Source organism: Mirounga angustirostris, unplaced genomic scaffold, assembly GCF_029215605.1.
Source record: "Mirounga angustirostris isolate CCGP_5_RB_7025 unplaced genomic scaffold, mMirAng1.0.hap1 SCAF_8, whole genome shotgun sequence".
NCBI lineage: Eukaryota > Metazoa > Chordata > Mammalia > Carnivora > Phocidae > Mirounga > Mirounga angustirostris.
In genome coordinates this window covers 82,965,479-82,988,857 of record NW_026991716.1, presented here as the reverse complement: position 1 = coordinate 82,988,857, position 23,379 = coordinate 82,965,479, and the positions used below count along the sequence as shown (strand labels likewise).

Here is a 23,379-nt window from a genome sequence, read left to right as displayed (position 1 = left end):
CACTTATCATATGAAATCTCAAAACTTAAAGTCATTAAGGAAATGTAGTTTAGAACTGGATAAACCTGATATGAGGAATTCTTAATCTCAGGAAACAAACTGAGGGTTACTGGAGTGGTGGGGGTGGGAGAGATGGGGGTGGCTGGGTGATAGACATTGGGGAGGGTATGTGCTATGGTGAGCGCTGTGAATTGTGTAAGACTGTTGAGTCACAGACCTGTACCTCTGAAACAAATAATACGTTATATGTTAAAAAAAGAAGAAAAAGATAATAGGAAGGGAAAAATGAAGCGGGAGAATTCGGAGGGGGAGATGAACCATGAGAGACTATGGACTCTGAAAAACAAACTGAGGGTTCTAGAGGGGAGGGGAGGTTGGGGGGATGGGTGAGCCTGGTGATGGGTATTAAAGAGGGGACGTACTGCATGGAGCACTGGGTGTCATATGCAAACAATGAATCATGGAACACTACATCAAAAACTAATGATGTATGGTGATTAATATAACATAAAAAAAAAAAGAACTGGATAAACCAAGAGACGGGTGGAATAGAATGGAAAACCAAATCAGATGTGAAACAAATCATATCAGATAAATATGATGTATTTATTTTTGATATATTTATATTTATAAATATTGATATATTTGACATATAAAGAATGATATTTCAGTTTAATGGGAGTAAAAAAATTATTCAACAAATGGTCCTGGAATAATTGGTTACTTATATGGTGAAAAATTAGGTTGGAGCCCTACCTTATACTATACTCAAACAATTCCATCACCAATATGAAAAGCAAAACTAAACTATAAGAGTAAATTTCTATGACCTCAAGCTAGTGAAAGTTTTTGAAAAGATGCAAAAACACAAACCATGAATGAGCAGATTGACAATTTGGAAAAAAAATTGGTCATTGAAAGACACTATTAAAAGAAAAGAGAACCACAAAATGACAGGTTAAGAGATGATATTTGCTACATATATAACTGACAAAGGATTAGAATACAGAATATATAAAACACTCCCATGAATCAATAAGAATTAAAAATAAGCTATTGGAAAAATGGGCAAAAGATATATGCAAATATTTTTCTTTTTTAAATGACAGATATTTTAAAGAGGGCTCAATCTATTCCATGGAATTGGATTTGATCTGTTTAGCAAACCATAATGAAATACATCTACACTCATAAAGTCAGAAAAAATGAACAAGTCTGACAATATCAAATACTGGTGAGGATAAGGAGCAACAGAAGCTCACGCACTGAAAATAAAAGTGAAAGATGGACAGATAAAATCACTCTGAAAAACAGTATTTCATAATATTGTAAAGTTGAACATGTACCTTTTGTATGACTCAGCAATTTCACCCATTAAGTGTGTAAATCATAAAATCTTGCAGAGATCATGCGCAAGAATGCTCATAGCAGCATACTTTATAGTAGCCATGACAGGAAACTCTGAATAGCTATCAAAGGGAAAATAGATACAGAAGTAGATGTATGGTCATACAGATGAATTGCAGGTAATTCATCCTCATAGATGAAATTTACAATATTGAGTGAAGCAAGTAGTTTGCAAAAAAGTAAATACACTTTTATAAAGTTCAAGAACAGCCCAAACTGATTATTAGGAATTATAATAAATAGGTTAATATATTAAAAATACATGTTAGTATGTTAGTTAACATGTTATTAAACATAATAAATATATATTATTCAGGCTATTTTAAAAAGCATGATGATGGTAAACACAAAAATCAGGATGCAATTTAAGATTATCTAACTTTTGGAATTAGATGGGTATTGAGAAGTTGCAAAGACGTTTTCAAATATGTAGGATCTAGGTATTTACCCAAAGGATACAAAAAAATATTGATTCAAAGGGATACACGCACATATAGCAAAATTATCAACAATAGCCAAAATATGGAAAGAGCCCAAATGTCCATTGACTGATGAATGGATAAAGAGGTTATGGTATATATAAACAATGGAATATTACTCAGCCATCAGAAAGGGTAAAATCATGTCTTTTGAATGACATGGATGGAGTTAGAGTGTATTATGCTAAGCAAAATAAATCAGTCGGAGAAAGACAAACACCATACAATTTTACTCACATGTGGAATTTAAGAAATGAAACAGATGAACATAGGGGAACAAAAAAAGAGAGAGGCAAACCATAAAATAGACTCTTACCTGTAGAGAACAAACTGAGGGTTGCTCAGGGGAGGTGGGTGGGGAATGGGTTAAATGGGTGACAGGGATTAAGGAGGGCACGTGATTGAGCACTGGATATTATGTGTAAGTGATGATTCACTAAATTCTACTCCCGAAACTAATATTACTATATGTTAACTAACTGCAATTTAAATAAAAACTTGAAACTACAAAAAAAATCCACACAAATTGATAGGAAATGTTTGATTTCTTAGACTAAGTTGCTATTGTACTTTGCATATAAATTAGAAATATTCTTTCCTATATGTGAAATGCTTATTTTTTTTTTTAGAGATTTCAAAAAATGAGTTGAGGATAAATAGAATAGTATGTATTAAACAATTCTTTCTTATGTTTGTCAAAAGAGAAATAATCCACAAGGGTGTAGCAATATCTAGAGAAAGGTTTTGCATGCTGATGATGGTCATGGAAGTTGTCTAAACAAGGAAGATCTGGGATGCATGTGGACTGAATCAAAAGAGACCGTAGGGAGACCATTTTATTTCATTTTTTATTTTTTAAAGATTTTATGTATTTATTTGAGAAAGAGAGAGATTGTGCACCAGTGGGGGAAGGGGCAAGAGGGTGAGGGAGAAGCAGACTCCCCGCTGAGCAGGGACCCCCCCAATGTGGGGCTTGATTCCAGGATCCTGAGATCATGACCTGAGCCAAAGCCAGATGCTTAACTGACTGAGCCATGCAGGCACCCAGAGGGGGACCATTTTAGATGCAAGAGAGGGGAGAAGTTCTCTCTCTCTCACACACTCTCTCTCAGTACCATGAAAATGTGCAAAGCAAGGACATGGTTACAATATGCATGAGCTTTGTGCATGAACATTGTACAAATCAAGGACAACCTGTATGTATCTTATTACTCTCTGGTCATGGATTGCAAGTTTCAAATGTGAGAGGACTTTTCCTTCCTATGGTGGAGTTGAAATGTACAAGGATATAATTTGAGCCTTCTGGCTTCCAGTAACATCTCTACTGTCGGTGTATTTTTGAGGAATTTTATTTATTGGGGTAGTTGAATTACCATATATTTTTTATTCTAAATATCAATTATAACTTACATTGTTTTGATAACAGCTTTTTGTTCCTTACGGAGGCAGGTGATAATGTATAAAATTCTCACATTGATTATAATTCTTAAAATAGAGGATATACAATAAATGGTATTTAAGATTACTTCTGTCTCTAATACATGATCTGTAAATTTTGCTAAATAGATGCAAATCATGCCATAACTACTACTTTTGCACATATGTAAAAGTACACAGTTCTTTAATTCAAAGTTTACTGGGATTTCTGGCTTAATTCCCATCCGGCTATTCAAAACAGCTTCACTCAGTCTATATAAATACATCTCTGCTCCTAGGAGAGTGCTGAGGACTATTTCAATTGCCCAGGCAGGCTTTCATTGATTCAGTAAAGTAGATGTGTTTCTGCTTTTCTTTGGGGAAGAACTTGGGGAGAAACTAAATCTAAATGGTGTAAGGAGTATTAAAATCCTCTTGGAAAGTGTTAGTATAAAATGTTTAAGTCTTTGAAGTTTCTGATTGATATACCAAACTTCAATGGAAACAGAAACTGGATGAAGAATCTTAATTCAAACTATACTTAACTGAATTTACCTGTGATTTTCCCATTTTGGATTTAAATTTGAATTGTTGCTCTGATGGCCAGTCAGGAGCATTTTGGAAACCTCATTGAACAAAGTATATTCCTCTATGCTCTATGGTTATAGAAACCATCTACAGTGCATAGTTAGAAATCACCTAGTTTCCTGAGGCAACTGTTTCCATCATTCTCCTCTCCTCCCTCCCTGCCCGCACCTCCTATCTGTGTTTATCGGGTACCACATCCTGTTGATCCCACTTCAGAAGCATCCCTTAAATCTTAGTTTAGGCCCTCCTCATATCTCCGATGGGTCATAATAGTTTACATCGACCTGAAGAGATTATTAAAGATTTCTTCCTCTATTGAGCGGAACCAAGCACATTTCTACTACATGACTTTTGTTCTCTAATGATAAGCTCAATTTCCTCTAGGGAGTTCTAGAACATCCTCCACATGCTCAAGAAGAGTCTTTCTCAACCTCCTCTGATCATCTCCCCTCACTGGAAAAAATCTCCAGCAGCTCATTTTTGATTATACAATGAAGTCTAAACTCCATTAGTTAGCATAAAGACCATTTATGCTATGCTTTAAAGAACCTTGCTACTGTTCCCCTTTGCTCCAGCCCTTTCCAGACCCAGCACTGCCCAACACACCCTCATCCCACCTATGCTTTAGCCACACCAGCGACTCCCTATTCAAATACACTACACCCATTTGTGTGGTTGAGCATCCATCCACCTGTGGCTTTTCTTCTGTATCTAGTACCCTCCTCCCTGTCACACTGACCTTGTCTGCCTGATGCTTCTCCTCATCCATCAAGGTCCAGTTAAACATCCTCCTCTCTGTAGCTTTCTCATATCCCTCAGGAAAGAGTTGTTGCTCTCATTAGTTCATACATATGTCTGTTTTCCTTTTGTCACGTTTTGTGACAGTATTTTTGTCCCATGTGTGTCTCTCTCACTTGTGAGCTCCTCAAAGAGTAAGGATGTTGCTTACTTCATTTCTGTATCTCAGGTCTGAGCAGAGCAGCACCTTGGAACATGGTTTATGACTGAAAAAACAAAGGCCTGGAAAATGTCCTGGTCTATGAGGGCTTGGAGTCCAAGACAAGTACTGAAACATATATGCAAAGAGGATTCTGTCAACAGAATAAAGGATAAAGGCTCAAGTAGAAAAGAGTTAAGAATTTGTATGCTATATGTCCACTTGAGTAGTGAATTCATTTATATCTGTTACATCTGTGGCAAATATGTCAAAGGACTGAAAATGAAGGTTAGGGAACAGAAAGTAAAGCCCTCAGGGCATGTCTGTGGCAAGGAACATTCTTTCACTTTCCCTGTGAGGGCAGCTGAAGAAGACAGCTGGAGGGCTCCTCCATTACCAGCTGAGGAAGATATCAAACAAACAGCAGAAGTAGGTGGTTTATCTGTTGATATTATTAAAGGATTTTTCTCTAAACTAGGGGCACTAATATGCTTCTATTAATAGTTTTTTTTTTAAAGATTTATTTATTCATTTGAGAGAGAGCAAGCATGCAGGGGGAGGGGCAGAGGGAGAGGAAGAGAGAGAATCCTGAAGCAGACTCCCTGCTGAACGTGGAGCCCGATGTGTGGCTCCATCCCAGGACCCTGAGATCATAACCTGAGCTGAAATCAGGAGTCGATTGCTTAATCGACTGAGCCACCCAGGTGCCCCTATGAGCAGTTTTTGAGCTGTTGGATTGTCTTCAATTGTCTGTTGGAAGTTACACCAGGCTTTTTGGGTCTGTGCACAACATTTTGAGACAAACCATGTCTTTACCAGGATCGCAAGATCTTTGTCTTCTGAGATCTCTGATGTTAGCTGAAATGCTGTTTGAGTAAGTGACTGAATTTGACAGAGTTTAAGGGAGTTAAATGAGATATATGAAAAAGTAAATCTTCCAAAGTCTGTGTAAACTAGGCCAGATGGGGTAAGTATATGTTTTACAGCAGAAGAAATTAAAATGCACATATTTTAAAAATATGAAGGAGTTTGGATAACTCATAAAGAAGTTCTACTTTTAGGTTTTTTTTTCTTTTCCTGGTTCTGAGGGTTGAGTTGAGCAGACCTGCATGTACTTCCTTAGCTGTTTTTGCTTGTAACCCAAGACAGAACATACTGAGAACTAGGTTAGAATCCAGAAGCTGTAGAACGTTGCCCTGGTTGCTTGAGCACTAGCATATAACTTAGCCACCGTTGTAGAAACCATTTAACCTTTCTGGCCCTTATGTTCCTTAACTATAAATGAGAACAATAATAGCTGCTCACAATCCCACCCAAGTATCAACTGAGATGTAAGAATGGGAAAGTCATGGGTAAATCGGCTGTAGGTATACTTGACGGAAAATGCGCAATTATAACTGTAGTTCCCATTTTGAAGAAGGAGTCTATTTTCTTCCCCCCTCAAACACTACTTTTTAAAAAATCAACAAACAATTTTAAAAATAACTGAAGCCATAACTTCAGGCCATCAATCAAAAATAACCTAAAACAAGCATCATAGAATTGTGGTGGAATGTTTGATATTAGTCTCTAGGGACATATTTGCAAACCCAGTTTGTTGGAAGCTGAATGTCTTGTGTGGAGAGAGGTCAAATGCAAATTCTTCTGAGAGCTGATGAACTACTCTCCCATGAAACAAAACAGCTGACTAAAGCTTTCCATCTGGTTAATTTGTTCTGTGGATACTAACAAAGAAAAAAAAAATGCTTTGATGGCTTTCTTGGAGGGATTACATTCCGAATCATTTAATTATAGGAGCTATTACTGAAATAGTGGTAAATATACCATGGTAATATATAACTATATTTTATTAAACATTATATTCTTTAAAAATAAAAGAAGTAGAAGTCTTATAAAATATATAGGTTTGATTTGATACCATCCTTGATTTCTTTTTTTCCTCACTGGGGTATAAGAAAATTGTCAAGACCAAAAAAATACTCCTTTTAAGATGAAACTGAATTATCTAAATCTCTGTCTATTCAGATCCCAATTTTCTGTTTTTAAATTCATCATTAAGTTTGCTTCTACAATTTTGATCACAAAGGAACCACAAGCCTTTCAGGATAAGTTGAATTTTCTACTTCCTGCAAAATTGCTGTTATTTCTGGAAAAGGTGTGTTGGAAGAGAAGATCCAGTTCCTAGGTTGACTTAGGGTCTCCTCAAAGTCTTGTTTGAAGTTCTGATTAAGTGCAGGGTTTGGTAAACATAGGGACAGCACTAAAAGAGACAATTTATCTAAAAGTATTTAGCATAGGGTCAGCACATGGTAGGGGCAGGGTGAATGTTTCTTGTATATGAACCCCCCAGGTCAACCCCATTTCCTACAGATGGAGTCTGTGAGGACACTGCACATCTAATATAAATATTAGAAAGTATTACCCCGGCCTCCTCTCTATACTTTTTTGGGAAATTCAACAAATACTCTATGGAACTCCTCAAGGGTAGTAAATATATCAGTTTGTTTTGTTGATCTTCCTTTCATCTGAAGATCACCTTCATCATACTCATTAACTACCATCAGTATGTAAACACTAGTAGCTGTTTTCTGAGGGAAGGGAAACAAGGGAGCTCCCTTGATTCATCTATTTAACATGGTTTCTATCTGCTTCCCTTTGCATCTAATGACAAATACAAGCTTATTTAGCAAGAAGAGTGATCTGCCATTGTAAAAACTAAGTCTACTGAGGAAGGACTGAATCTGGAACGTCGGCCATGCCTCTAACACACACTAATCAGCTGAGTCACGCCCACAGGGGCAGCTGTTTGAGCACATGAGATCACACGAAAAATATGCTACAGTCTGGGGAATAGACTTCATCAGAGAGGAAATACAGTGTCTTTTGTACCTTTTTTTCTTTCCATTTTTGAGTTCAATATCATGTGTTACAAAGAGATTGTGAATTGTTCGCTGTAAAGCCAAGATGGCTATTTTATTGTCCCAAATGTTTTAAAATAAACTCTAATTTCCCTCCATAATTAGTGACGGGAAAGCTCAATCCTTACTCAATTAATTCATCTTAAGAGGATGACAAACATGTTCAATTTAAGCAGGTTAGGTTAATACCATGGATTCAGGCACTTTGCCGAGTACTCCAATCATCACAGGATAGTCGATTCATTTGAACCCTATAAAATCTTGAAAAACCAAAAGTACATACTCATAATATAGGAGAATCAACCAAAAAAATGCTTTCTATGATTTTCTTTTAAACAAATATGTTTTTAAATATAAGAAATAAACCACCTGTATTCTGATAAAACAGTATTAGAAACTATCCAAGAAAATGAAGAGTGTTCTTTATTTGGAAGGTGGCCAATATAAAATAATAGATGTATTCTTTATCTAATAGAGCCTATAAAGTAGTTTTTTAAATCCATGACTTACCTAAATGACAACTCCAGTTAAACAAATTAGGAAGAACTTTTAGACATTCAACTAAGAGCAATAAATAAGATTTCACAACCAATCATATAATTCTTTCCTGAGAATAAGCCAAGTCTAACCATACAATATATTGACTTTCATATATCCTGGCATTAATGTGCATTATAGCTTCTGTTGGTTTATGATCTTCAAATTCATAAAACACAATGCTGAGAGAAGAGTTCCTTTTTGAACTTTCTGAAATGAGGACAGCCTGTCAACAAGTTCTATTTCACCTTGGACTTAAAGCTGCAGACATTTCTGAATTTTAAGATATATAAAAGCACATTTGTAAATTGTATTATGAATGTTTAATGAATGCCCTTTGTGTTTCTCTTAGATATTGTTTATATTCTACCTTATACTATAAATGTTCTGGAGGTTTGTTGTATTTCTTATAACCATAATATAAGTTCACTGAGAGCATCCACTGTGTCTTACTCATTTCTGCACTCTATTTGAAGCCTAGTGGTGCCCTGTACTTACTGGGTGACCTTTAAAAATGTCTTGGATAAAACTGATGGTAATAAGCCTGGTGATGGGTATTAAAGAGGGCACGTTCTGCATGGAGCACTGGGTGTTGTGCACAAACAATGAATCATGGAACACTACATCTAAAACTAATGATGTAATATATGGGGATTAACATAACAATAAAAAATTTTAAAAACCTGATGGTAATAATTAAAGGATTTCTATGTTATTGAAAGTGATAATGGCTCAAGATCAGGAAAATAAGCTGTAGCACCTCCAGTCTTAGTATCTTCTGCTGTGGGGATGGGGGTGGGGGTGGGGGCGGCGCATCACATGATTCCCCAGTGACTGGAAGCTCTCTTCAAGTATCTTTTCCTTGATTTCTGGAGTGGAGGCTCCAGATACTCTTTCTTTTCCTCGGAACTAATAGGCCAAATCGAAGGATAACAAGGGTCCTATCTCTTTGCGGTTGTAACAGCAGTTTTGCAGATGATGGTAGACGTGGAGTAGGTATTTGCTGTCTCTTTGGGTCTTTTTATTCTGTGTTCAAAATTAGTGGTTCCTGCAGCTTTTTGACTCCTACTGAGCCTACTGAGGGCTGGGGAGGGGAGGGCTGGACCTTGGAGGGGAGGAGCTTCACAGATGTGGGGAGGACTCAGTCCCAAGCACTTCTGTGAAGCCCAACAGCCTGTTACTAAGGGCTGGTGCTAACGCACATGCACCCCTTGTCATACGCATGACATTTCTAAACTATCACCAAATTCTTTAATTAATTATTTTTTAAAAAAGAATATTTATTTGAGAGAGAGTGAGAGTGAGAACGAGAGAGAGAGAGAGAGAGAGAGAGAAGCAGACTCCCTGCTGACCAGAGGGCCTGATGCAAAGCTCGATCCCAGGACCCTGGGATCATGACCTGAGCCAAAGGCGGACGCTTAACCGACTGAGCCTCCCAGGCACACCTATCACCACATTCTTAACTTTCAGTTGATTTTTTGGGACAGATAACAGTACACTTTATAAAACCACTGAGTTACTAGCATCCTAATTTTTGGCATTTCGGCAACACCAAAATACATATATGGTAAAAAAAAAATGGCATTTATATTCTGCCTTGCAAAATAGAATATTGTAAATGATGTCCATAAATGGTGCTTTAGAGCAAATGAGATAATGCATATCAAAATATCTTAAAAACAATCATGAGTTATGCAAGTATAAACATTGCTGAGGAGGAAAGTATATAGGAAATAGAGTAATTATAGGTGGAAAATGACAAATTTTAAGAATATTTACAATTTGTTATCCTAATAGTGTTATAGTATTTGGTATTGGTCAAAACCAATCTTGGCTTCTTAGCAAGTGACATTTCACTTAAATAATACTTAGAGTCAGGGCGTCAGGGTGACTCAGTCATTTAAGCATCCAACTCTTGATTTTGGCTCAGGTCATGATCTCAGGGTCATGAGATTGAGTGCTGTATGGCCAGGCTCAGTTCTGGGCGTGGAGCCTGCTTAGAATTCTCTCTCTCCCCCTGCCTCTCTTCCCCCTTCCATGACGCCCCCCATCCATTCACACTATCTCTCAAAAAAAAAGAAAAAGAAAAAGAAACAACAACAACAAAAAACTCCCAAAAGAACAAACTTGGAGTCATTCTTGGAGAAACCACAAGACAGAGTGTAATGAATAGACAGGGAAGATTTATTTTTCACTATTTAGTGAGATTTACTTTTCACTGTCTATATAGCCCTTTGTACCTTTTGAATTTTGTTCCAAATGCGTGTGGTCTATTTTAAAAATTAAATAAAATCTTAACACAAATCAAAAGACTGAATTTATTTCACCTGACTCTCTTGTTCCTAATCATAGAATATAAGAACTAGAAGAGATAGATGAGTTACTACTCATTTTACAGATATGGAAACTACATTCTGAAGATAGTATCCATTGCTATTTTCCAGAAAGATTAGGAAAAATGGAATATATCTTCCAAATAAAATTTTGTAAGCACTTAATAGAAAATACCCACATTGCTAATCAAAATTAATTTTTTATATATCACACACTACTTTATTACCACATCTGTCATTTGCATGAATTTTAACAAGCTTCTTTTAGATTAGATTACTGCTTTGTAATGAGTGACCTATACAGGACCAGGTTGTTAAATAAACATGAAAGATTTTCTTTAAGATCGGCCAAAATTGGGTGCTAGTTTAGTGACCCACTTAAAGGAATCTTACACTTACCACCATTTTGGGAATTTTTTACAATTTGTTTCTCAGCTCTGCTCTGTATGACCTTGTTTTCTCAAGGAGAAAGAAAGAATTAACTTCCACCCTCCAATAAATTAGTTGCACAACCAGTCTTTCTTATAATAGTTTACTAAAAAAAAAAAAAAAGTCAACCATTAGAACTAGGCGGGGAAGGAGGGAGGAGGGGGACCCCAGAAGAGAGTTTTGGGAAACTCAGGAAAAGGAATCCCCTCTGGGTACAGTCAGATATTTAGAGATAAATCCTCTTAGTGCCACAGTCATTTTGATATTTTTCCTTCCCTGTAAAATCATGCTTCTGATCCAATCCCATTTTGACAGAACCACTAAATCTAGGAGCTGGGAGGGATTTTTGAAATTCCTTAGTTTGTTCCTCTCATCTAACAAGTGAGAAAAACTGAAGTTCGGGCAGGCACATTGACTGTTTTTTGAAAGCTGACAAAGTGGTTTGTGGAAAAGCTTCCGCCAGAGTTCAGATTTCCGGCTGCTAATGGAAGCCATTTCATATATAGATGGGCAAAAAGCTTGTATGGAGTGACGGCTTTGGTTACTGCTGTGATTTTGTCCCAAGGTGAAAAAAATGAAAGCTCTCCTTATTTGTATCTGGCACTTCAGGTTTGAATTACTGACCAGGTAACCACCTCACATGAGTAAGCAGAGAGGTTCACTCCGTAGCTCAAGCCGAGCTGCCATTAGCTGTGGAAAACAAACCGATTATCCTCAAAAGCAAGTACATGTCCCCTCCAACATTCAAGGCGATTCAATTTCTATTGGGTTTTTATTTATTATAGTTATTATTGGTGTACTCTGGAGTTGGGGAGAAAAATCCAAAACCACATTTGGTTTTATTTTCTGGATCCTCACCTAAAAAAAAATGAGGTAGCGACGTGTGTATGTGTGGTTTGTATATTTGTGTGTATGTGAATCCATGTGGGTATGTGTGCAGTGTGGCTTGTGTTTGGGTTGGGGGATGTAGGGCGGGTGGTGGAAGTTGATGTTAAACTAGTTTTTCTAGTATTTCTGCCTGAAGCTAAATAATCTTCTTCCTGCAAGAATGTGATTTAAAAAGACACAAGGCAGAACTGTATCCTGTACTTTGGTGATAACAATAATCAATAATTTCAAATTACTCTCTTGACAGTTCAGAATTTGTTGGTGATGGAGGGGGTGACCATTTGAGCTGTTGTATGGTGATATTTAAAACCAGCTTTTTTTTTTTTTTAAAGATTTTATTTATTTATTTGAGAGAGAGAGAGAGCACAAGAGGGGGTAGCGGGAGAGGGAGCAGCAGACTCCCCGCCGAGCAGGGAGCCTGATGCGGGACTCGATCCCGGGACTCCAGGTTCATGACCTGAGCCGAAGGCAGTCGCTTAACCAACTGAGCCACCCAGGCGCCCAAAACCAGCTTTAATTTAATTTTTATCTGTTCTCAGTCTTAAAGATTTAGGTAAAGTTGGTTCTCGGCATCTATCAAAGGAAAATGACCACAGTCAAAATGCTCGCAGCCTCACTGGGCAACTGTGGTTTACACCTACACGATGTGTTGATCCCAGGTTGCTCGTGCTAATTTTGGAGGTAAAGTAAATGGGAACATCTGTTGTCATTCCCTTGGAAACCAAATGTTCACAGTGTTAGCTGACAAATATTGGTTATGACTCAGCGTTATTTTCATTTTCACCCGAAGCCTCACTCGGTGTGTGAATTTTTAAGGCACGCCAATGTGTCACACACACAAGTGCAGAGACTTCTCCTGCCTGGTTCAGGGCTGTGTCCCTGGCATCTAAAACAGAGCTTGGCTCAAGTATGTGTTGAATGAATGCAGGAAGAAAGAAGTCAGATGTTTGGCCACAGAGTCTTAAAGATTTAGGCCAAAGAGCCACTTTCCTCTGGTTTTCTAAATAGAGACCAATCCAGAGTCTTTGGATGACTTGTGTTTGAATCATGCTACTTTCTGTGACCTTCATAATCCAAGCTCATTAACATAGCATTCCAGACCTTTCATAATCTGGCTTTTTCAATTTTAAACCCAACAATATCCAACAGCTCTCTGAACACAGTGTACTTTAGTTCTGTGGGTTTCACAAAGAGCCTTGGAGTGCCAACTTGGGCCATCCACCGTGCTTGGCAGTGAAGGTCAAACAGATCTCCCCTGTGAAAAGCTTCCATCCTGGCGTGGGAGAGACTCACAGAAAATTTCATTACCCATGACCCTTCCACCGGATGAGGAACCTGACTCTTAAGTTCTCACGGCTCTCAGTACTCCTCAAATACAGTTGGCCTTAGCTCTAGTTCATCATCTTTCCTGCTCAACAGTAAACTTCAGGCGGGACAGATGCTCTGTTCCCACCGGACTCCTGCTGTCTAGCATCATACCAGCATATGCTGAGTACTCAGTAAATATTGCGGTTGGAAGGAATGAGGGCAGAAAGGAGAGACGACATGCAGAGATACTTGGACAAATGCATGGAGTGCTCTGGAAATTTCAGGAAATTTCTAGAAAACTTCAAGTAAAGCTTCTTCTAGAGCTGTGTTGTGAAGGTTGAGTAAGACTAGCCTCTAGGAAAAGGTGGGGGAAGGTTCCTAGGCAGTGGGGAGTCCACACAGCTGTGGAGGTGGTGAGTAGCATGCTGAGGGCTGTGGGCAACAAGCCAGGGAGCACTTGAAAGACCACACCTGGAGGGCAGCATTTCGACCATAGTTGGACAAGAGAAAAGTCACTTAGAAACAAAATATTTTTACATGTCAGAACTTTAAAAACTCAACTATACATTGCTATGAATATATTTAGCCTACTGTTTTGCTCTTGGTCAACTGAAGACCACGCTCTGTAAAAGCAGGTCTGTGACATACACTGTTAACTAAAAATCTCTGACTTGGCATTTCTGCAAGTCACCTTGATGACTTAAATTTATAAGAAGCCAAGAATGCTTTTTTGAATTAAAAATCATGAGGAAAAAAAATCATATGAGAGCTCTCATTTCCTCAGGTTTCTGTACTTGTCATTTAAAGGACTTCTTCTTTTGAAATTATGTGGATAAAACGTTCCCCCCTCCCCACCCGGCTCTCTGATCCTGTTACACTTGCAGAGTCACTTAACTGAGAAGTAACTGGGCAAAGGGGTCCTCTCCAGGGTAACCCATTTTCTCCCCACCACTCTGGTGGAAATGGCCGGTGCATGGGCCTCAACTCTGCTCTCTCGCTGGAGGCAGCCCACTGTAGCCGCTCAGCCCCAGGAAGGAGCGCTGCTACTGTTGGGAGCCCACGTGCTCTTCCCGCCCTGGGCTGGGAGGGGCAGTCTTTGGAAAAAAACCTTTTCCAATTCAGCTTTAATAATAATAAAATTGATAATAAGTCAGTTCACATATGACACCTGTGTCTACTCCGCAATTGTCTTAGAACTCAAAAAGTCGAGATACACGATGAAGTGGAGCTTTCAAATCCACACATATGTTGCAATAAAGGTGGTTTTATTCTTCAGTCTGTTTGTTGTATTGTGTGAATGTGTATGTGGGGAAAGGGGGGGAGAGAGAGACAGTAATACATATACCAGCTTTTATTAACCAGGATGTTGAAAATTAGGATTTTCTGGTTATGCTAGCTTTGTAGTTTAAAACTTAGAAACAAAATGAAGGAATGATTAGCATTATTTCTAAGCTCTTGGTTCAGTCGAAAACCAAACAAAACAATAAATATTCTAATTACTTTGATCAGAATAACTGTTAATTCTTATTTTTAGTGTGTTTGGGAATGTGACTTCACTATTTTCTCTTTAGGTTATGGTTTATAAGGTTTTTGGATTTCAAGTATCAGTTTCCCAGGTACAATTCTGGTAATGGCATACCTTTCTTTCTATTAATCAATTTTTTCAGGTCATTTGGGGTTTAATTGAATAATGTCATAAGTAAAATATCAACATGTGTTTTAATAATGATTTATGGTTGGGGAGCTTGGGTGGCTCAGTTGGTTGTGTCTGCCTAAGGCTCAGGTCATGATCTCAGGGTCCTGGGATGGAGCCCCTGTGGGTTGTGGTGGGGCTCCCTGCTCAGTGGGGAGCCGGGGGCGAGCCTGCTTCTCCCTTCTCCCCTCTGTGGCTCCCACCCCCCACTTCTGTGCATGCTCACTCTCTCTCATATAAATGAATAAAATCTTTAAAAAAAAGATTTATGGCTTACAAAGCTCTTTCATGTATATTATCTGAAACAGTGATTTTTAAACATTTTAGTTTCAGAATTTATTTAGCATCTAATGAAAGCTATTTACCTCTTCTTAAGAATATATGCATAGGGCGCCTGGGTGGCTTAGTTGGTTGGGCGACTGCCTTCGGCTCAGGTCATGATCCCAGGGTCCTGGGATCGAGTCCCGCATCGGGCTCCCTGCTCTGCGGGGAGCCTGCTTCTCCCTCTCCCGCTCCCCATGCTTGTGTTCCCTCTCTCGCTGTGTCTCTCTCTGTCAAATAAATAAATAAAATCTTAAAAAAAAAAAAAGAATATATGCATATACATGTGTTCACAGAAGCTTCTCAAACCTGGTGAAGCCAGTGTCCTTGGAACCAGGCTTCAGATTAGAGGTTGCCTTCTTGAGCCCAAGGACCAAAATCTAGCCACTGCCTGTGTTTGTATGGCCTGAGACCTAAACATAGCTTTTACATTTTTAAATGATGAAAAAAACCATAAACCCAAAAGAAGAATACAATGTTTTGACATGTGAAATAATAGGAAATTTAAATTTCAGCGTCCATAAGTAAAGTTTTATTGGAACATGGCCACACTCTTCCATTTATATACAGTCTGTGGCTGCTTTATTTTATTTAAGATTTTATTTTTATTTTAAGTAATCTCTATATTTACTGTCTGGCCCTTTACAAAGAATGTTTACTGATCCCTGATGTAAAGTTTCAAAGTATATTTTGTGTTTTTTAGTTCTATTTTGTTGACTGTTAAATTATGCTTAAGTTGGGGATTTGAAAAGGACTTCTACATGCTGCTTAAAAGAATATGAAATTATTTACTAAATGACTTTTAAAATAGTACTAGAAATCATTAATATGGTGTTTGGAAAAGAATTTAATGACATGGCAAATGGTTCTGATATTGCTTTAATTGTAAAAAAAGAGTATGAAGTGAATAATCAGTGTGATCTCAACCACATAAATACTATTAAAGAGTAGAAAACAAGTTTAGAAGAAAATACACTCAAATGTTAGGCCTCTTGATTGAAGTTATGGATTTTTTAAAACATTTTTACTGTTCAGTACTTTATAGAAATTGTACAACATATCACTTTGATAATAAGAGAAATAAAAATATTGAATAAAATTAAGAGTACAGTTGTTTAATTAAAAAAAACTCTCAAAGATTAGAATCCTCTGTGATAGTATAACTATAAAAATGTTCAAGAGAACAGATTAATAGAGTGAATGCAATTATAGGATCAGAAATAATTTTTAAAAATTAAATCTTACTTCATTTAGATAGCATGACAGCTTGGTGTCAGATGCTTTTTTTTTTTTCCTCCATGCAAATTATACCCACAATCTGCTAAAGAAGTGTTGATCTTTATGTTAAGACACAATTTTCCACAAATTTGAAGCATTGTTAGTTCTATACTGAGAGGCATTTGGTCAAAATTTATGATAGACCATTCCTTGTTCAAAGGAGACTCAGGAAATGGTCATCAACATAATTCAGATATTCATGCTCTAAAGAAAACTGAACACTTTGACCAGTTTTTCTGTAGGTGCTATACTGGCTTGGTCTACTTGATGAATGAATGAGTGAATATATGAATAACTGAATTACCTTTATGTATGACTTTTTGGCTCTGTAGGACAGCTATTAATACTCTTTTAAAACATACTAGGAGTAACATGACCATGTTAATTAAATTGTCTTATGAACAGCTGTAAGGAAAAGGAATCATTAAAGGGAACAGGATCAAGCTGGGAGACAGGAACCCCAGAAGCCTATTCCCCACTATCTTCAGGGCTATAATTGTGATTAAATCACAAATAAACCCAGAAAGTGTATTCTTAAATAACGTAATGAATCTGATACATCAAAGTGATCTACTGAAAAATAAAACTCCGGATCCATTTGGTGAATATTGCTCTGGCAAAATGAACAAAGGAGTATCTCAAATCTTTGCTAGAAGCAGCAGAATTGTAACAGAAGAATTTGAGAAAAAATAAAAATAAAATGTGACTACTGTTACTATTACTCTAATACAAAATTCTACAAAATAGGTGTTTTTATTCCATCTTTAAGGCAGGGAGGCAAACTCATCTGCCTGAGTTCACAGGGGACTCAACATGGACCAGATTTCAAAGCCTTGACTCTCTTCTCTGTATCACACTATCGCCATTTCACGGACTTATTAGCCTTGTTTATTTATTTTATGAGTTTAAAACTTTTTTTCTCCTTTCCAGTGTGTTAACAGTCCAACCCAGAAGCAGCATTTGGAGGGTTACATCCAAAATTTCCCTTTTCTCAAACCAGATCTTAAATCTTTCTGTTCCCTGTCTCCACTTCTCATTTTACAGGTCTTTGGAAATGTGTCTATAAAATGTATTCATTCTTTACTGATCCCTGCAACCTGCAAAAGAGTGTGTGAGACACTAGAAAGTCAGCAATAATTGCCACAGTCCTTTACTCTAATGGGACAGATAGTCTTATAGGAGATACAGATAAACAAAGGAAATTATAATGTGAGGCCAGAAGGCACATCGGTAGTGTGAGAATACTCAAAAGTGGTATGAAATGTGGACTTGGGTGGAGGGTGGTCTGTAAGTACTTCCTGGAAGATGCAGCACCTGAGTCGATATCTAAAAGATGAGGGTGACTGAGTTCACTTAGGTCTGTGTACAGAGCGGTCTGCCAAAAAGTGCCTATGGGAGCTTGAAAGAAAAGAGGCATTTGCTATATTCTTAATTTGCTGAAGGTCATTCGGTATGAGTGAGCAGTAGTTTGTGTGTGTGTGTGTGTGTGTGCATGCACATCAGTGCCATAGTAAAAATTGGTTTGGAGAAGAATGGAGATGCTAAGTTATTATCATTGACTAATGATAATAATAAGTAGCACTTAACACTCTGTGCCAGGCACTGTAGCAAGTAATTTTAATATAACATGTTTATTCCTCATAACAACCCTAAGAAAAAGGTATACCATTATGATCTCCATTTTCTATACAAGGAGAAGGAGACGCACAGAGGCTAAGTGACTTCTTCAAGTTCCCAGACCAAGTGAGTGACACACCTGGGACTTGAGCTCCAGCCAACCTAGCACGAGAAGCGTGGTCCTTGGATGAGTATTATCAGCTTCACCTGGAAAGCTTGTTAGACATGTAAAAACTCAGGCATCAACCCATGGGGCACCTGGGTGGCTCAGTTGGTTAAGCGACTGCCTTCGGCTCAGGTCATGATCCTGGAGTCCCGGGATCGAGTCCCGCATCGGGCTCCCTGCTCAGCGGGGGTCTGCTTCTCCCTTTGACCCTCTTCCCTCTCGTGCTCTCTGTCTCTCATTCTCTCTCTCAAATAAATAAATAAAATCTTTTAAAAAAAAAAAGAGTGGTCTTAGTGGGAAAGAACCATGAGTTTGGTATCATGGGAACCCTGGGTAAAGAGTGTCTCAAGGTGGGGAAAGTGAAGAAGAAGGTTAAGTTGATTTGAGACACTGAATAGATGAGAAATGTCTGCTGGGTTTAACAAGACACTAGTGATTGACAGCCTCCATGAGAACTGGGGAAACTGGTGAGGATGAAAGCCAGACTGCAATAGATTGAGAAGCCAGGCTCAGGAAGTAGAGATTAACAGAATGTAGACAAACTTTCGGGAGATTGATCTATGAAGCTGAGGGAGAGGGGAACTGTAGGAGCTCAGTAACGAAGGAGAGGCATTTTAAGACGGGAAATTTGAGCATGTTTAAGTGCTGATGGAAGGAGCTAATAAAGAAGGGAAGGTTAAAGATGGTGAGCCCTGAAGGGCAGGGTATGAGTTAATGGGCACTGGTTTAGATCTTCCCTTTTAGGTTCCAATACCGAAAGGTAGGTATGGAGATTCGGGAGGATGGTCAGAGAAACAGGAAGGCCTCTCTGTAGTCATCTATTCCACATTCTGGGGTCTTCAGTGGGTTCATTCTATCACCCTTCCATCCTAAGCCTTGTTCTCCACAAAAGGAGCTGTTCTGCTACTTGATTACTCCACTTTTATTTCCATGACCTGCTGTCCAGGACAAATATGGCCATGAATTAACTAAGCACCTGCTTTAAAAATTAACCCTTAAACTAAAATCCTTTCCTTAGCCTTACCTGTCTTCAGGTGAGGACAGTTTAGAGAGACAGTTTAGGCGTTCTCCCACCCAAAGCCTTTTAAAGATTTGGGGAATGCACTGGCACCAAGGTATGCTTAAAGTTGAGGTTTTTGGCTTCACAGAAAACAGTGGTTCATCATCAGGATCCCTGGGAATACTCAAGGACACATTTCAGGAATCTATCAAACTCAGAAATGTCATTGAAAATCTATTTGCCACAGGCTTTTTTTTTTTTTTTCTTTTTTTTTTTAGAAAAGGGTCCATTGATTCTGTTAGATCCTTAAGGGTATCTTTAGTCTGTGGAGACAGATAAATGCTCAAGCTGATCATTTCCAGGGTATCAAAACGTAACCAAGAAAAATTATGGCAATCAGAGAGGAAAAAGACAATTACAAGAACACAGAAATACATGTTTGTTTAGCCGACATCTGACTCAGACCTCCCCATGTGAACCCAAGGATTTGGTTTTCAATTCTAAAGAAATCATGTTTCCTAGATTGAAAACATAAAAAACAAATCAAAGCTTTTCCAACATGTTCTAGATGAACATTTATTTTCAATATTACAGTAGAAAGTTGCTAGGCTTGCCTAAGGAACCCAAATTAATCCACCTTTATTCAAAATGTTGTTGGCAAGTATAATAAAAATAAGAGGTAAACTTGTCAGTGAGGTGATGTGACATTAAAACCCAAAATGCTGCTCTTGGTTGGTAGAACAGGCTCAGAACTGGCAACTAATGATAACGTGTGGAAATAAATAGAGCAAGTGTGGAAAACAGACATCGGAGTTTACCTTCCCCATCAAACGGCTTGGATTATGGCTTCAGGCATATATCATAACAAATATGTTAAGAAATACCTTGTATGATACATGTTTGCAGTATTTGTGTTAAATATTAATCTATAGCTTTTGCCAATGAAAATGTTAGAATTTATACATGACGATGTTGTGGATGTGAAACGACAGCTAAAATCACTTGAGGATTTTCTTACATTTTATTTATAAGGATTACACATTTTATTAATGATTCTTTTTAGTTTCCACATTTCTGAAACCCAAACTGACAGCTGAGGATTTGCATTTGGTTTTCAAAGGGCTGACAGACGCCAAAGGGAGTCTGACTGACCGGGTGAGACAGCGTAAACACATGTGGGACGCATACTGTTTCTGTAGTGATGGTGTTTGCTTCAGGAAGCAGTGCTTTTGATTCCTGTAATAGGTCATATATTTGTGTGGGCCAGACCCACAAGCATTTCAGCTCAATCTCCGAAAACCTCACATTAGGAATGGTCGTTAAGGCTGCGTCTGGAAAGTAGGCAGATTTTTCTCGAAAATAGCAGGAATCTTACTAACTCACTTAAAATCTGTAAATGACTTTGAATTGTGCTCTGGACATATAAACCCAGCCATAAAATAAACACAGTAATAAAGTTAGTCATTCAAATAAATTAAGCCAAATAAATCCCCAGAATCCTGCCACCCCCTTTTTATGGCAACGAAGCTATACCCCCATGTATAAAGACCATTTTCACAACAGAGGCGACAACTCTGAAGAGTTATCTGACCACTGTGTAGCCTCCGCATGCATATTATTGAAATGAGAAATCTGAAAAGCTCAGTTTATAAAATATGACAACTGTTGGCTCAACTGGCTTTTGAAGAGTTTCTAAGAAACTTCAAGACCAAGTAAAAATTTTCTCATAAGCAGTCACTAGAAAGTTTATAAGAATCTCTCATCCTTAAAAAAAAAAAAATTAAAGCCGAAATACCACATTAAAAAAACACAAAGGAAACATTACGGAAAAGAAAACAAAACTTACTTTTTCTTAAAGCTGTTTTTTCCTGTGATTTAAAGAGTATGAAAGGAGAATATATGATGATTATTTTTCTCCTCCAACACATTCAAATGTCAACTCCAAAAGGAACAGAAAGGACCACCAGAGCTATCTGAGGGTCCCTCCCAATTGCAGCTTTTTCAGCTTTGTAGAAGGAAATAGGAGGGTGAGTGGGTTTCCTCCAAGTCTTGTGATGTGCACGTAGCTGACTCCTACTGGGCTGAAAAAGCACTCCCTGTCAATTTTTATTTCAAATTGTAACAAATTCTCTGCAGGATATCCTTAAAGGGAAATCCTGCCAAAATTAGTATTTGGAATATCTGGATAAGCTCCAAAAAGTTTAAAATACAAAGTGTATATACAGACAACTCACATACATACTCAAGAAATTTCCACTGCTTAGGCTAAATGAAGGACATATTTAAATTTTTAAAAATTCCCAAAAGGATGATGTATTTTCTTTTTCCTTGTTTTTTTTTTTTTTCAATTTTTTTTTTTGTTTGTTTGTTTTCTTGTTTTCTAACGACTCTCTGAACTTATCTTTTAGGGTTAGAAATGGTTGCCCTACAGAGCTTTCCTGCTGAACTATCTAGAAAGAGATGAGGCCCCATGTTCTTACCTGCTGAATTTTTGGTTGCTTGAGACATAAATCCTGGGTTGTGGCCTCTATCACTGCCTTCTTGGGAAATTTGAGAACTTTGAGCCGTGGATTTGACCGGAATAACTCCAGGTATTTACCTGCTTCCTGAACCTCACTGTGGACTCACCATTCCCTGCCTTTGCTTATTGCCCTATGAGCTGGTAACGATTGTTATGTCACAGCATGGCTGTGTGACTTCATTTAAACAGAGACTTGTCTGGTCTTTCGAAATCTGTGATTAAAAAATGAAAAGTGGAGTGGGACACCTGGGTGGCTCAGGCAGTTAAGCATCTGCCTTCGGCTCAGGTCCTGATCCCAGGGACCTGGGATCAAGTCCCGCATCAGGAGCCTGCTTCTCCCTCTGCCCGCCACTCCCCCTGCTTGTGTGCATGTGTGCTCTCTCCCTCTCTCTCTGACAAATAAATCCTTAAAAAAAAAATGAAAAGTGGATAGAGATTTCGAGAGTTGCATTTAAAGAAATGTTTGAATATTGAACTAATCCACAACAGGAATTCTCCGTGGGTCAATTTGATCCATAAAGCAAATGACGTTTGCTCCTAGAATCTTCTATTTGGCGCTGTTTTTTCGTTTCATAAGGTGGGGATGAGAGAAGAAATGTTCTGCCTTCACCCCATTTATTCCCAGACAAAAACCGTTCTTATTCTAAGTGCTAAAGGAATTATATACGAATATTTTCTGAGATCGAACTCAGGCAGATACAGTAAAAAAAACGTGAGTTAGGGAAATGCAAAGCTAGTCCACTGTGTGCATTGCTATTCCCCTGGATTTGATGATTAAGACCTGAAAATGAAAACATGGTGAGCAGCGACAACAAATCGATTCAGTGAAAGGACACAAGCACATTCAACTAGTAATAGATGTTAACCCTCATGATACTACTGCTAGCCAGGCATTATTTTTATCCTTTTCTAGGAGAGGAAGTGGAGTCTTGGAGATATAAAATTGCATATGTTCCCATGTAAGTATGGGGCCAGCACCCTCTTTGTTTACTTGTCTGCTTCCGGAGAGGGTAATCTACATTCACTGGTAAAACTTCTGATCCTCCCGCTTCCTCCTCAGACAGTTGCAATAAGTCTTCTTCCCTTTGAACTACTCCACCAAAAAAAGCTTCATTGAGTTCATAAAATGTCTTAATTAGTACTTTAAAGGGCACTGTCTTTAACCTTACCTGAGACTTCTCATCTCTGGCCATGTTTATTTCTTTTTGAAATTTGCCCTTGGTTTCACTAAGTTACATGCTCCTGATTTACTCCTTGTTCTTACCATCTTCAGCCTCCTCTCCCTTTATTCATCTCACCCTTCCCTAGAGCTTCCTCCTCAGTCCAGCAGGCTTCTCTGTACACTCTCCATGGCGCTCCTTATGGAAACCACTAGCAAATTTATGACTCCCAATGGTGTCATAGAGGTTCCAGACCTGTCTCCTGTTGTCTGTTGGCCATCTTTTTCCACAGGTTCCCAGGCACCTCAAACTGAAAAGTCCCTACGAAACCACCTCATCTTCTCACTCCAAACCTACTTAGTCGGCTGGAGTTCCTCTCTCAG

General features: G+C 38.2%; 1 protein-coding gene and 1 long non-coding RNA gene across 3 annotated transcripts in view; one reads left to right on the top strand and one right to left on the bottom strand.

Moving 5' to 3' along the window:
- Positions 1-21,394, bottom strand: part of FHL5 (four and a half LIM domains 5) — a 42,998-nt gene extending 21,604 nt beyond the window's left edge. The window contains exons 1-2 of one of the 2 annotated variants that reach the window (XM_045867246.3): positions 21,162-21,394; positions 1,347-1,469 (exon numbers count right to left, since the gene is read on the bottom strand). The gene's annotated coding sequence lies outside the window, so the exon portion shown is untranslated. The remainder of the gene's footprint in view (positions 1-1,346; positions 1,470-21,161) is intronic. The other variant, XM_045867245.3, reaches the window with a different exon arrangement.
- The window catches only part of LOC135365585 (uncharacterized), a 41,454-nt gene extending 19,267 nt beyond the window's left edge, over positions 1-22,187 (top strand). Inside the window, exon 4 of the long non-coding RNA XR_010413705.1 lies at positions 21,724-22,187. This is a non-coding gene — a long non-coding RNA (uncharacterized LOC135365585). The remainder of the gene's footprint in view (positions 1-21,723) is intronic.
- Positions 22,188-23,379: the final 1,192 nt, after the last annotated feature.